Consider the following 14948-nt stretch of genomic DNA (forward strand, 5'->3'; position numbering starts at 1 on the left):
CTACTGAGGATCAGTCTTACTCGGTGGATGCACAGGATTATTTCAATCTTCTTTTATCAGTTGAGGCTTGTTTTGTGACTAAATATATGGTCCCTTTTGGAGAAAAAGTACCATGAGGTGCTGAGAAGAAGGTATATTCTTTTGTTTTAGGGTTAAATGTTCTGTATATATCTGTTAAATTAACAATTCATAAGCTCTAATATTTTCATTGTGTCTCTGTCTAGTTTATGTTTCAATGACCCATCCATTTGTGAGAGTGGGCTGTTTGAAGTCTCTTACTATTATTGTGTGGGGTTCAATATGTGTTTTGAACTTTAGTAAAGTTTCTTTTATGAATGTGGGTGTCCTTGCATTTTGTACATAGATGTTCAGAATTGAGACCTTCTGTTGGTTGATTTTTCCTTTGATGAATATGAAGTGTCCTTCCTCATCTTGCTTGATAACTTTTGGTTGCAAGTCTATTTTATTGGATATTAGGATGGCAACTCCAGCTTGTTTCCTGGGATCATTTGCTTTGAAGACATTTTTATAGCCTTTCACTCTGAGATAGTGTCTCTCTGTGTGATTGAGGTATGTTTCTTGTATGCAGCAAAATGCTAAATCCTGTTTCTGCATTCAGACTCTTAATTTATGTCATTTTATTGGGGGATTGAGTCTGTTCATATTGAGAGATATTAAAGACAGATGGTTGTTAGTTCCTGTTATGTTTGTTGTTGTAGGTGGCATAATGTGCATGTGGTTCTCTCCTTTTGGATTTGTTGTGAGATGATTAATATCTTGCCTTTTCTTCTGTGTAGGTACCTTCCTTGTGTTGAAGTTTTCCTTCTAGAATCTTCTGTAGACTGGATTGGTAGACAGATATTGCTTGAATTTGTCTTGGAATATTTTCGTTTCTCCATCTATGTTGATTGAGAGTTTTGCTGGGTATAGTAGCCTGGGCTGGCATTTGTGTTCTCTTAGAGTCTGCATGGCCTCTGACAAGACTCTTCTGGCTTTTAGTGTCTTTGTTGAGAAGTCTGGTGTAATCCGAATAGGTCTGCCTTTATATGTTACTTGGCCTTTTTCCCTTGCAGCTTTTAATATTCTTTCTTTGTTTTGTGCATTTGGTGTTTTGATTATTATGTGACTCTATTTGGTATTCTATAGGTTTCTTGTACATTTATGACCATCTCTTTTCTTAAGTTGGGCAAGTTTTCTTTTGATTTTGGTGAAGAAGTTTTTGGGTCCTTCGAACTGGGAATCTTCGCTCCTTTATTCCTATTATTCTTAAATTTATTTTTTCATTGTGTCCTGGATTTCCTGGATGTTTTGGGTTAGGAGTATTTTATGTTTTGACCTTTTTATTTTCTTTGACTGTTGTGTCAATATCTTCTAAGGTATTTTTTACACCTGAGATTCTCTCTTCTATCTCTTGTATTCTGTTGTTAATGCTTACATCTTTAACTCCTGACATCTTTCCATTTCAAGAGTTGCCTTCCTTTCTGTTTTCTTTATTGTTTTTACTTCCAATTTTAGGTCTTGGACCACTTTATTCAATTCCTTCACCTGTTTGATTTTATTTTCCTGTATTTCTTTAAGGGATTCATTTGTTTCTTCTTTAAGGTCTTCTACCTTTTAACCTGTTTCCCTGAATTTCTTTTACTGAGTTATTTATATCCTCTTTAAAGGACTCTGTTATCTTCATGAGATAGGATTTTAGGTTAGCTTCCTGATTTTCAGGTGTGTTGGTGTATCTAGGGCTTCTGTGGTAGGAGAACTTGGTTTTGATGATGCCAAAGTATATTGGTTTCTGTTGCTTATGGTCTTGCATTTGCCTCTTGCCATCTGGTTATCCTTGTTGTTATCTGGTCTGTGTCTCTCTGTCTGGTGCCTGCCTCTTGTGTCCCTGGGTTGCTGCAGGTCTCCTGGTAGGCCTGTGGCTCTGGCTGTAGCAGAACTCCTGTGAGTCCTTTAGACTCTGGAGCCTTCAGAGGGGCATGTATGTCCATGATCTGTGGCCCTGGCTGCAGTGACTCTTCTGAGAGACCTTCAGACTGTCATGTCTTCAGAGGAGCAGACAAGTTGGGGATCTGCCCTGGCAGAAGGCACCATCCAGAAGGGAAGTAGGATTCAGAGGACAGGGGGAGGAGAAGGTCGATGGGTCCAGAGTCTGCTGGGCTCCTTGGAATTCCCAGTGGCTGTTTGCAAGAGTCCCTTACCAGTTACCATGCATGCAGCTGGCCTCCTAGGACGCCCTTAGACTGTAGTGTCTTCAGAGAAGCAGACAAGCTGGTGATCTGGCCTGGCAGAAGGCGCCAGCCAGAAGGGGCACAATTGCTTTATAAAATGTTTTACTAGCTATCTTGCTGAATATCCAATAGCTTTATTAGTTTTCATTTAGTAATTTTAGAAATTTACCATATAAGTTTTATTCAAGTTTAAATAATAGTAATTCTAAGCACTTAGTTCATTTTTTTTTCTTAATGTTTGAAGAATAGTATCATGGATCTCCCCATTCATACACTGATTTTAATTTTAATAAAGGGCATCTATTTCCCTTTAATTATTTAGTTATGACCAAGAGTTTCAGATCAAGACATATACCAACACAGCATGTCACCATTCTTCATCTCTGTCTATATGAAGATTAATTTAGAATAATAGTGAGAGTTTAATTAGCATTGTAAACAAGAATATCGAGTTACATGTAATTTTTCCTTAATTTCTTTTAAAAAGTTTTATTTTATTATTTTTCTTTGCATGTTGGTGTGTGTCTGTGCATATTTACATGCATGCCTATAGAAGGCAGAAGAAGGCAGATATGGGTCTACTGACAAACTTACTTGAAGCTGAATTCTGACCCTCTGTAAGAGCAGTGCACAATCTCAAGTACTGAGTCTACCTCTCAATAATAGCCTTCATTTTATAAATTTCAATTAGAGTGTCATATTACAAATATTTGTATGTTTAGAGTTGCCCACTTTCTATGACAAATAGCTGTGACAATTAACTTATAAAGAGGGAAGTTTCACAGTCATTCATGTCCTCTAACTTTCATTTTATGCTGTTCTCTGTTTCATGGTGACTCTTGGGAGAAGAGGGTGTGATACAGATATCCCATTTAGTGCTTGGAGGCCTTCAATTCCTTATCATTTGCATTCTGATCAGCTGTGGGTCTGTATGTTAACCACTATGTAGGGCAAAAGGAAGCTTCTTTAGTAAGGGTTTAGAGGTGAAACTTTTTTCATTGATGTGTCAAAACTACAGATATAAAAACAAGAAGACAAAGGAGATGGATAAAGAAGAGGCAATGGGTCTGGGAGAAGTGGGTCCAGGAGTAAATATGATCAAAATACACTGTATGAAACTCTGAAAGAGCTAACAAAATGAAAAATAAAGTTTTGTGGGTTTGTTGTTATCATTGCTTGTTTGTTTTCATTTTTAAACTCACAGTTTGAGAGGCATCAGTCCTTTGTGAAATGAATCCCATTGGGGATGGGGCGGTCTGTACTCTCTGACTATGCATCATGGTCAAAGACCATGGTGAAACAAACTGTTGACCTCATGGTTGGGAGGACAGAGAGAAGGAGAATGCTAGTTGCTGCTCTTCATTTAAAGGACAAGTTACCAGTAAGTCTCAGGTGTTCTCACTAAATTTATTTCCTTAAGATTTCACACCTACCCAACAGTACCATAGTGGGTACTAGGACAGGGTCAACTCCAAATCCAGGGCAATTTATAGGAAAAGTTCACATCTTCCTGATTTACTTTCATTAGGAGGATGGATGGTTTTATTTTCTGCTTTTTTTTAGAAGAAATAATGAATTTATTCACATGAATTACTTTTATCAGCTACTGAGAGATATGCTGAAGATTATAGTGACCAAGCTGTTTAATGTAATTCATTTGAGTATTAGGATATCATTTTTAAACCTTCCAAAAATCAAGCCTAACATACAGGTGGCCAGGTCTGTCCAGCTCTGTTGTACAAGCTTTGAAGTTTACATTAAATTTGAAGCTTACTTCTTTTGCCAAGAAATCATCTGAAGAACTCAACCTGGGAAGAAACAGAATCCCATTTTTGGCAAGTGATTTGAGATGAGACTAAAGACAGAAACACATTAGGAGGCTGTAGAAAGAAGCATGAGAAAAATTTGTTTTTGGAAGAAAAGCTTCCAGTGTTAGAGGCACATCGAGAATGTGGATGAACTGTGTAACTGATTTACATTCCTTTTCAGGTCCAAATGTTTTAGGATGAAACATTGCCAGCCCTTTTCCCCACTGCTCTCAGATCTTCAACACTGCCCTCAGATTGAAGGTTTTCATTTGCCTTCCTTGACTGCAGTAGATACATACTGAGATCAGATATATGTTCCATGAGTATATTGATTGCAATGGCCAGTGTTTCTTGTATTCATGGATTTATGATAAAATTGTTTCTGATGCACATCGGCTCCAACAACATTCTTGAATAGCAGAATCATTTTTGAGAATGTAACAGACATAGTGACGGTCTTTTATTTAGATGTCCTTTTTGCATTTCCCTATCACTACTCCTCTGGATAAGAATAAATAAGAAGTTCGGAGCCATAGAATGCTTTCTTTAGAAACCATTGTATCTGCTGCTGTATCACTTTTTACTAATCTCAAAACATGTACTAGCAGATACAGTGATTCTTCGAAACTTAAAAGCAGAGGTTAACATTGGAGTAAACAATACACTGATATTTTTTATTATTAGTTAAAACAGAAAGAGGCAAATAACATATCATTTGATGCACAATGGAAAGGAATTTGAAGTTGAACATTATACATTTGTTCTTAACTTTGAAGATTTCAAGGACTCTAGATGTACCCACTAATGCCAGGCTTTAAAAAAATTTAAATTAATCATTGCATTCATTTGCATTATAAATGATATCATTCCCTTTCCTGGTTTCCCCTCCACAACCCCTCCCATCCCATACCCCCTCTGACCACTTCCCTTTTCTACTATGAGGGTGCTCCTTCACCCATTCACCTACTGCTGCCTTACTGCTCTAGCATCCCACTACCCTGGGTCATCAAGCTTCCACACGACCAAGGGCCTCCCCTCCTATTGATGCCAGATAAGGCCATCCTCTGCTACATATGTAGCTGGAGCCATGGGTCCCTCCATGTATACTCTTTGGTTCATGTTTAGTCCCTAGGAGCTCTGGGTGGTATGGTTAGTTGATATTGTTTTTCCTTTGGGATTGCAATCCCCTTCAGCTCTTTCAGTCCTTCCCCTAGCTCTTCCATTGGGGTCCTTAGGATCAGTCTGATGGTTGGCTGTGAGTATCTGGATCAGTATTGGTCAAGTGCTGGTAGAACCTCTTAGGGGACAACCATACCAGGCTCTTGTCAGCAAGTCCTCTTGGCATCAACAATAGTGTAGGGAGTTGGTGTCTGCAGATAGGATAGTTCCCTAGGTAGGGCAATCTCTAGGTGGCCTTTCCTTCAGTCTCTGCGCCAGCTCCTTTTTTTTTTTTTTTTTGCCTTGTCTTTTCTTTAGACAGGAACAATTCTGGGTTAAAAATTTTGAGATTGGTATGTGGTCCCATATTCATCTGGGGGATGTGCCTATCTATTGGAGGTGGTCTTTACAGGGTCTATCTCCCATTTGAAGGGAGTCTCTCCCTTCCCTGGCATCCGGGACCTTATAGTGGCTACCCTTAGGTCCCCACCCACAACTGCTACATATTTCTATTCAACTTCCTGAACCTAAATGTGCTTTACTATAAGACAGTTGAACATTGCTACATTTAAAGTTTACTCAAACTTCACCCTTCTCTAAATCATAACATAAGCTAATTTCTTCATTTGAATAGATACCTCTCCAGTCTTTGCTTAGGCAGGAGACTAGCTAGGATATATGGGTGGGGAAATGGAAGCTTATCTGTATGGTTCAGGATCTGCAGATCTGATAAAGGTGGGTGGAAAGGTGGGGGAGAATGGAGGTCTCCCTGGACAGCAGGCTGCTGAGGGAAGCTTCCAATGCCCCAGAGAACTCAGTGAGCAGGGATGATGGGTTGGGGAAGGAAGGCTAACCTGTAATGTTTGGCTCCTCAGATCTGATGAAGATGGGTGGAGAAGCCAGGGAAGAATGGAGGTCCAGAGAGCACAGCTGGCTGCCAGGGTAGTTTGGTGTTCCCCAGAAGACTCAGCAAGCAGGGAAAATGGGGTGGGGGTGGGGGTTGTCAGTAACTGTGAGGTAGAAAATTTTAGAGAACAGGTTAAAGTTCAGAAAGGCATATTCTTAATAGTCGAGGAAGGGATTTATTTATTTATTTATTTATTTATTTATTTATTTATTTATTTATTTATTTAGATTGGGGAACAGGAACAATAACAGTTCCCCTAGCACATGCTGTTGTGAATCTTTTACTGAAGCAGGGATGGTGATCAAGGTGATGATTAATTTCTTGTGCCCATTTGTGGCCCTCAACTTCCTGATATGACTTAATAAAAAATTGGTAGTAGGTAGATATGCACCCTGAAGATTTAAAGTAGAAATAATAGCTGATTTTTTATGTAAAAGTTTAGGTTTGTGGTTCTTTTAAGATTTTTTTTATTGGATTTTTGAAACTTATATTTCAAATGTTATCACCTTTCCCAGTCTCCGTCCATAAACCCTCTATTACATACCCCCCTCAACTCATATGAGGGTGCTCCCCCACCCATCTATCCACCCTTTTCCCCTTCTCCACTCTGACATTCCCTTACACTGAGGGGTCTAGCCTTGGCAAGACCAAGGGCTTCTCCTCCCATTGGTGCCCAACAAGGACATCCTCTGCTACATAGGTAGCTGGAGCCATGGGTCTATCCATGTGTATCTTTGAATGTTGGTTTAGTCCCTGGGAGCTGTGGTTGGTTGGTGGTGTTGTTCTTATGGGGTTGCAAGCTCCTTCAGCTCCTTCAACCCTTTCTCTAACTGCTCCAATGGGAGCCCTGTTCTCAGATCAGTGACTGTGATCATCCAATTCTGTATTTGTCAGGCTCTGGCAGAGCTTCTCAGGAGACAGATATATCAGGCTCCTGTCAGCATATGAGATCACTTTTGAAGATGAATAATAAAATAATTGATCCTTACTTTGTACCTGAAAATTGCCATCTGCCAATAAGAGAAAGTGGCTGAGAAAGTGATCTTGCTTGCTTACACTTTGTTAACGTACAGTACATTGCTTAGTTATGAATATATGTGGGTTCTTGGGGATAATTTGTTTTTTTTTATTTATAACAATTAAGATATTTATTCATATGAAGGTATTGGGGAACACATTTTTTTCTTTCATGTACTCATTTAATAGAAGAAAAATAGAATGTAACCGCATTGTAATTTTTTACTGCTTAAAAGACTTTGCTGGAATATATAAGCTATGGAAGAAAAAAATAAAGTTGTTGGAGCTTGCTTGTTGAAGTTTTTTTTTTCCGTTCAGCTAATGTGCTCTGAAAATTGAATTTCTAGACTTAACATTTGATCTTCTAGACTGAATCTAATTATAGCTCCTGAAATGAGAGACAGAATGGTTCACTACCATTGCCAAAATGGCTTCCTATGCTCATACCCTAGGAGTCTCATAGAATATGTAAGGGCAAAGATGCCACAGGTTTTACAATAGAATTCCATTTTCCAGATGATTAAAGTGGTATGTCTACTATTGTACTCAGAGTCATTGTACTCAGAGTCATTGCCGTAACTCATTTCTTTTTTATTGGATTTTTTTATTTACATTTCAAATGTCATTTCCTTTCCCAGTTTCTCAGACATAAGCCCCCTATACTATCCTCCTCCCCTTCCTCTATAAAGGTATTTATTTCTATCTTTCCTTCTTACATTTCCCATTTCCATTCTGTAATCAATTGGAATATCTTTGAAAAATTGGAAAGATCAGTACGATGTCAGAGACTGACAATGTGTTCATTTGATCTGAGCTTTCAAGTAGGAGGGGGAAAGGTCATTTATCCATAAAATTTTATGAGTTTTCTTTAGAACTTATCTGGTAAGTAAATTGCAAGCACTTGTGAATGAATGAGTGATAGAGGAACAGTGCAAGTTGATGCAGTTGTCAAAAGAACTTGTTTCACTGTGGCCCATACATATACAGATACCAAACTAGATAAGATGGATGAAGCAAAGAAGTGCAGCCTGACAGGAACCGGATGTAGATCTCTCCTGAGAGACATAGCCAGAATATGGCAAATACATAGGTGAATGCCAGCAGCAAACCACTAAACTGAGAACGGGACCCCCCGTTGAAGGAATCAGAGAAAGGATTGAAAAAGCTTGAAGGGGCTTGAGACCCCATATGAACAACAATGCCAACTGACCAGAGCTTCCAGGGACTAAGCCACTACCCAAAGACTATACATGGACTGACCCTGGGCTCCAACCTCATAGGTAGCAATGAATAGCCTAGAAAGAGCACCAGTGGAAGGGGAAGCCCTTGGTCCTGCCAAGACTGAACCCCCAGTGAATGGGATTGTTGTGGGAAGGGCAATAATGGGGAGAGGATGGGGACGGGAGCACCCATAGAGAAGGGGAGGGGGATGTTGGCCTGGAAACCAGGAAAGGGAACTACATTTGAAATGTAAGTAAGAAATACCCAATTTAATAAAGATGGAAAAAAAAAGAACTTGTTTCACACTGCAAAAGGTCTTGAGATCAGGACCTGCTCTGCTATTTTGGTAGAGATCGTAGATGGGCAAGGGAGCTTTGTTGCCTGGAATTTTTCTGAGCTTCAGTGAAACAATTTTATAAAGCAAAAGAAGGTTGCTGTATTTATTTATTGTTGGAGGGTAAGATGTAGAAATGAGGGTAACATTCATACTCAGGTATATGAAATTGGCAGAAATCCTATACAGAAAGTATTAATGTCAGTTTACACTTTTAATCACTTATTTTCATCAAGACTCAGGAACAGATCTAATTTTCAAGTAACCCAAAGATAAGAGGCACAACACGTGGACTCTCTGGACAAGGTAAATGAGATCAATCCCCTCCCTGACAAAACAAACAAGACAAATCAGAACAAAAAAGGAGGAAGTGCGCGTTCACATGAAGAGCAAAACCAAAGCTTACAAACGAGATTACTTTCAATAAACAAAAACTCGGGTTAGGATTCACTTAAATGTCATTACAGTGAACAGAGATTTTGAGACTTTTCACTTTAACTAAGAGTAAAGGAGGAAGAAATTGTCTCCCTTGACCATTGTGTCTCAGTCCTGTGTGAGAAGCGGAATCCCCCAAGAAAATTTCAAATAGGCTGATAAATGGGACCCATCCCCAGGTACACTGTATCATCTGCTAGTCTACTGACAACGCAATGAGAAGTAAGTGGTGGAGAGATAGGAATGAAAGAGAAGCTGAGCAGTTTGTGTACTCTGAGGAGACACGAACAACTCGAGGATCAGTTGGTGGTGGTTGGCCTGAAGTGCCACCTGATGCCATTGTGATGTCTGAGCCTGGCTGGGTCTATGGCCCTAACACAGCAGGAGTCTGGGTCAATGTCCTTGGTTTGTGTTACCATGAATGGCCATGTGAGCATTTTTGGTTTGGGCTGCCACTGCGGTTTTGTCAATAATTGTGAGCTCTGCCGAGCTAGTCCCACCCCTAACTGACCACCACACGGTGATGACAGCTGTGGCATGGGTGCAGGAGGGTTGGTTTCACCCATCATCTGGGAAAGCTGGCTCTGGTAGCATGTGCACAGGAGAGGTGGCCCCACCCTGTGTCAGATATGGCACTCAGATTAGCTGACCCTGTCCCTTACTTGTGCACCCCAAGAGAGCTGGCTCTAGTGGTGTGGGTGTAGGAGAGTTGGTGATCTCACCAGCTCAGTTTCCACCCTCGGCCGACATCCAGAGTTTAAGCTGGCCTAACCCAACGTCTATCCCACCAATGAGCTGCTAGAGCATTTGAATAGGCTGGTCCTGCAGAACTAAAGCTTTAGGATCCCCATAACTCAGGGCAATAGCAGGATATCAGGGGAGTCTTGGTCCAATATGGTTAGTGTAGAAAAAGCACATGATATAGAATCCGATCATTGCAATGGATCCTATGTTTCTCGGCCTTTTAAACACCTTTTTTAAGATGAGGAAATGTCCTAAAGGGCTCTTTGTTCCCCTCCTATGAACATGTGATGTCCTGATGAACTTAGCATTACATGTATCTCCTCCTTTTCTATCAGATGCAATGCTCAAGTCACCAGGAAGCTCATTGAGAAGTTTGAAACACACACACACACACACACACACACACACACACACACACACACCCATTACATAAAAGTGTTGCAACTTGGTTGTACCTGAGAGATATGAAAAAAAATGCTATAAATATAGAACAGTGGGTGGGAAGAGGGGGCAGAATTGGAGATCTCCACATGTAGTTTCTTACACTAGAATACGGGACATTATGATCTGAGGAAAGAAAATGGCTAGCGAGCCAGGAACACAATGAATGTTTATACCTATCAAGTGTACCTGACTCTTTTCTATTGTCAGCTTCCTTTCCTTGATACCCAACATCACTGTGATATATTTAATTGAGCCACAAGAGGGAAGTGATGGGCAAGAATACATACTCAGAATTCTCAGTCAACTTCTGGTGCCCTTCAAGGTTATCCTGAGATGAAGACAGACATTCAACCCTGTCTCTGGGCAGTGACATTCTAATTTTTGGGAGAAATATAACAGTTGTATTAATTTATTCTGCTGAAATTCAGTGTTAGGTGTTTGTAAAACAAAATAATCCTATTTACAAGTGTGTACAGAGATAAACAGAATTCGTGAGAGAAAGCTCTAATGGCTGAGAAACACATAAAAGAAATGTTCAATGTCTTCAGTCAACAGGGAAATGCAAATCAAAATGACTCTGAGATTCCACCTTACAGTCATCAGAATGGCTAAGATCAAAAGCTCAAGGGACATCACATGATGGTGAGGTTGTGGAACATGTGGGGCTCTCCTTCATTGCTGGTGAGAGTGCAAACTTGTACAACCACTTTGGAAATCAATTTGGTGGTTTCTCAGAAAATTGAATATTGTTTTATCACTTGTAGGCAAATACAGAAAAGATGCTGCACTACACCACAAGGACACTTGCTCAACTGTGTTCACAGCAGCTTTAGAATAATAGTCAGAAACTTGAAACAACATAGATGGACCTCAAGTGAAGAATGGATGAAGATGTGGTTCAGCTACAAAATGGAATTCTATTCAGCTATTACAACCAAGGAGATCATTAAATTTGTAGGCATATGGATGGAAGTAGGAATATCATCCTGAGTGAGGCAAGCCAGGCACAGAAAGACATATGCTGTATGTACTCATTTATCTGGAAAGTACAGGATAACCATGTTACAATCTATGGACCCAAAGAAACTAATGAGGAGGGTCCAAGAGTGTATGTGTAATTGTCACTCAGAATAGGAAACAAAATAGTCATGGGATGGAAAGGAGATGTGTGAGAGAGGGGGAGAAGAAAGGAACAGGGATAGCAATTAGGTGTGGCTAGAAGGGGTGCTGGGAATGAGAATGGAAAGCGATGTGGGGTATCTCTAGGACTAGCTGGAGGCCTGGGGTTGGAGAGACTACAGGGAGTCTATGGGGGGTGACTATAGTTTAGTTTCCTACCAGTGGCGGGATATAGAGATTAAAGTGTCCACTTCCTGCACCCAGTCAAAACTTCCACTGTAGGGAGTGGGACATCAACCTACTAACAATATCTTCAACCTGAAATTTGTCCTACCTACAAGATGTGCAAGGAGAAGATGGTACAGAGACAGAGGGCACTTCAACCAATGACTGCCCCAACTTGAGACCCATCCCACGACACTGTTAATGATACTATGCTCTGCTTGCAGACAGGAACCTACCTAGCATAACTCCCTTCTGAGATACTTCATCCAGCAGGAGATGGAAACATGCAGAGACCAATGGACAAACATCAGGAAGAGCTCATGGATTCCTGTGGAAGACTGGGGAATAGCCAATTGGAAGGGTAAAGGACACTACAAGAAGACCTACAGAGTCAACTAATCTGGGCCCATGAGGGCTCACAGAGATTGAACCACCCACCACAGTGTATGCACGGGCTGGACCTAGGCCACTACACATTTGGAGCAGATGTGCAGCTTGGTCTTCATGTGAGTCCTGTACAAGTGGAGCATGGTTTTCTCTGACTCTGTTTCCTGCCATTGGATCCTCTTCCTTTAACTGGACTACTTTGTTGGGCTTCGGTGGGCAAGGATGTGGTTAGTCCTACTGGGACTGTCTCAGGGTGGGATGATACACAAGGTTGGCTTCGCCTTCTTGAGGAAAAAAAATGAGAGGAAAATAGAGGAAGGATTTTAAGAGTGGGACTGAGAGGATAGGAGGGAGGAGGGCTGTGATCAGGATGTAAATAAGTAAGGAAGTAAATACATAAATAATAAATAAATAAAAAATAAATATAAAAATAAAAAAGGGACCTTGTAAGAAATGAGATAGTAAACCACTTAAGCATGATAGTGACAAATGTAGTTACAACTTCTAATATCAAAGAGTGGTTTTGGTTTCTTCTACCTTTGTCCTACCCTGTACTCTTGGTAGAGATAAGGGCATCGTCTTGATTTTGTCTCTTATTTACTCACGTTTCCTTTCCCTTCCTTAATGTTCTTATGGCATAGGTGCTAGAAACTGACCTCAGGTACTCAGTAAGAGCAGCAACTGCCCTTAACCACTGAGCGATCTCTCTAGTCCTAAATGTATTTGATCATATCCACTCCCAACTCCATCCCTCCATCCCATCCCCAGGTCCTCCCCAACACATATCCCTTTCAATTTCATGTATTTTTAATCTATTGTTTAATATTGGAAAAATTACCTCATAGCACTATGAAAGCTAGCCAATAGGGATGAAGCTTCCAGGTCACTAGCAGCTCGATTCAGTCATGTTCTATGACTCCTGTGCTGTGTCTTCAGTGTCAGGGTCTTACTCTCAAGTGTCAAAGTGTAATCAATGATAATAGCCTGCTGACATCCTAAAGGTGTAGAGTAATCTACTGGGGCATGAACAACTGTCAGTGACACCCACCAAAGGAAAGTCACTGTCCTTCCCCAGCTATGAATTAGCCATGGCTCCTCAGCTAGGGATGGGGCATCAGCAGCGCCTCTTAACCTGCTTGGTCTCTTGCAAGTCCTAAGCACATAACTACAGATTCTGTGACTGAGTATGTGTAAAGCTGTGTGCTGTCCAGAGCACTGCATTCCACAGCACTCCCAGGCTGTTTCTTCCCCTGAGGTTTCAGACATGTCATCCAGGCTATCAAACCTGTGGGCCAAGCACATGCTGGCAAAGTCTGAGGACTGAATTTGGATCCCCACAACCCGTGCAAAAATGGACGTGACCCTTCTGTAATTTCCGTGCTTCCTGCCATGAGATAGGAAGTAGAGGCAGAAGCCACGGAGACTTGTGGTGTCAACTAGCGTGAAATCTAGAGCAGGAGACAGGAAACCCTTTGTCAAGAAAAGTAGATCTTGAGGACCACTGTCTGATGTTGTTCTTTGACCTTTCACATTGACATGGTACGTACATATACAAATGTATGAACAAAAACACACATGTGCCAAACACACAAACAGTAATTTAAAAAGAAAAAGAAATTGCTAGTAGTTAAACTCATTCTATAAGATTAATTTTGAAAACCCTCTAGAAGTAAATTAATTGTTATGAGTTGATTTTCAAAATTTGTAAAGTTTTTTATTGTGTCAGAAAATTTTTATTTATTTATTTTATTCTTCAATCTATTTTTCTGCAGTCCAGACTTTATACCCCTCCTGGTCTACTCTCTGACTACTCCACATCCCCTACCTTCTCCAGTCCCCACCACGGTCTCCAAGAGGATGTCCCCACCACCACAACCCCACCCAACCAGACCTCCCCACTCCCTGGGGCCCCAAGTCACTCAAGGGTTAGATACATCTTCTTTGACCGAGTCCATCAGTCCTCTGCTCTATATGTGTTGGGGGCCTCATATCAGCTGGTGTATGCTGCCTGGTTGGTGGCTCAGTGTCTGAGAGATCCTGGGGTCCAGGTTAGTTGAGTCTGCTGGTCTTCCCTATGGGGTCACCCTCCTCCTCAGGTTCTTCCAGCTTTCCCCTAATTCAACCACAGAGGCCACCAGCTTCTGTCCATTGCTCGAGTATAAATATCTGCATCTGACTTTTTCATCTGCTTACTCCCCGAGCTGGATCTCAATTGGGGCCTGAGTGGTCCTCCTTTTCCTCAGGGTCTTCTTTTCCATGTTTGTTCTTGCAGTTCTTTCAGACAGGAACAATTCTGGGTCAGAGTTTTTGACTGTAAAGTTATTACATTAATAAGAGCACCATTTGTGGACTTTCCCACAAATTCAGAATATAACCTGAGTTTAAAATATTAGACTTCACCAACAAACAATCGATAATTGCTAATTAGAAAGTACATTTCTGATGTGCAGTTTAGAATGCGAGAAGTTACTCATGTGTGCTAAGTTCCATTCATCTATAGACAGATAAGGAAAATGAGTGTTTAGAGCTTTAGCTCGATTTGTTTCACATTTGCAACAAGAGCTTACGTTTGAGACATGGAGGACTGATATCTATGTATCAGTACCAACAGGAATAATGGCTTTTATTGAGAGTGTGTTATTCTCTGGACTCTCTACTGAATGTTTTATTGAACTGTTCCATGACAAACAATCAGTACAAGCTACCATCATTGTGTAGTGAAGACTCTAGGCCTTCAAAGTGTCAGATACAGGAGCTGGGGTTGAGAAATCAATAATCTTCTCTGGAAGAGCATAGGCAGGAGTTTAACCACTTTTGCTTTTCTGATCTCATTTTGACTTCCTTTTCCTGACCACAGATTTGGTGTTTTAATCTGCCACTTCATATTGGATTCTTTTCTAGGAACTGAGAGGACTGTGAAG

The sequence above is a fragment of the Rattus rattus genome, chromosome 2 (genome assembly GCF_011064425.1).
Source record: "Rattus rattus isolate New Zealand chromosome 2, Rrattus_CSIRO_v1, whole genome shotgun sequence".
Lineage (NCBI taxonomy): Eukaryota > Metazoa > Chordata > Mammalia > Rodentia > Muridae > Rattus > Rattus rattus.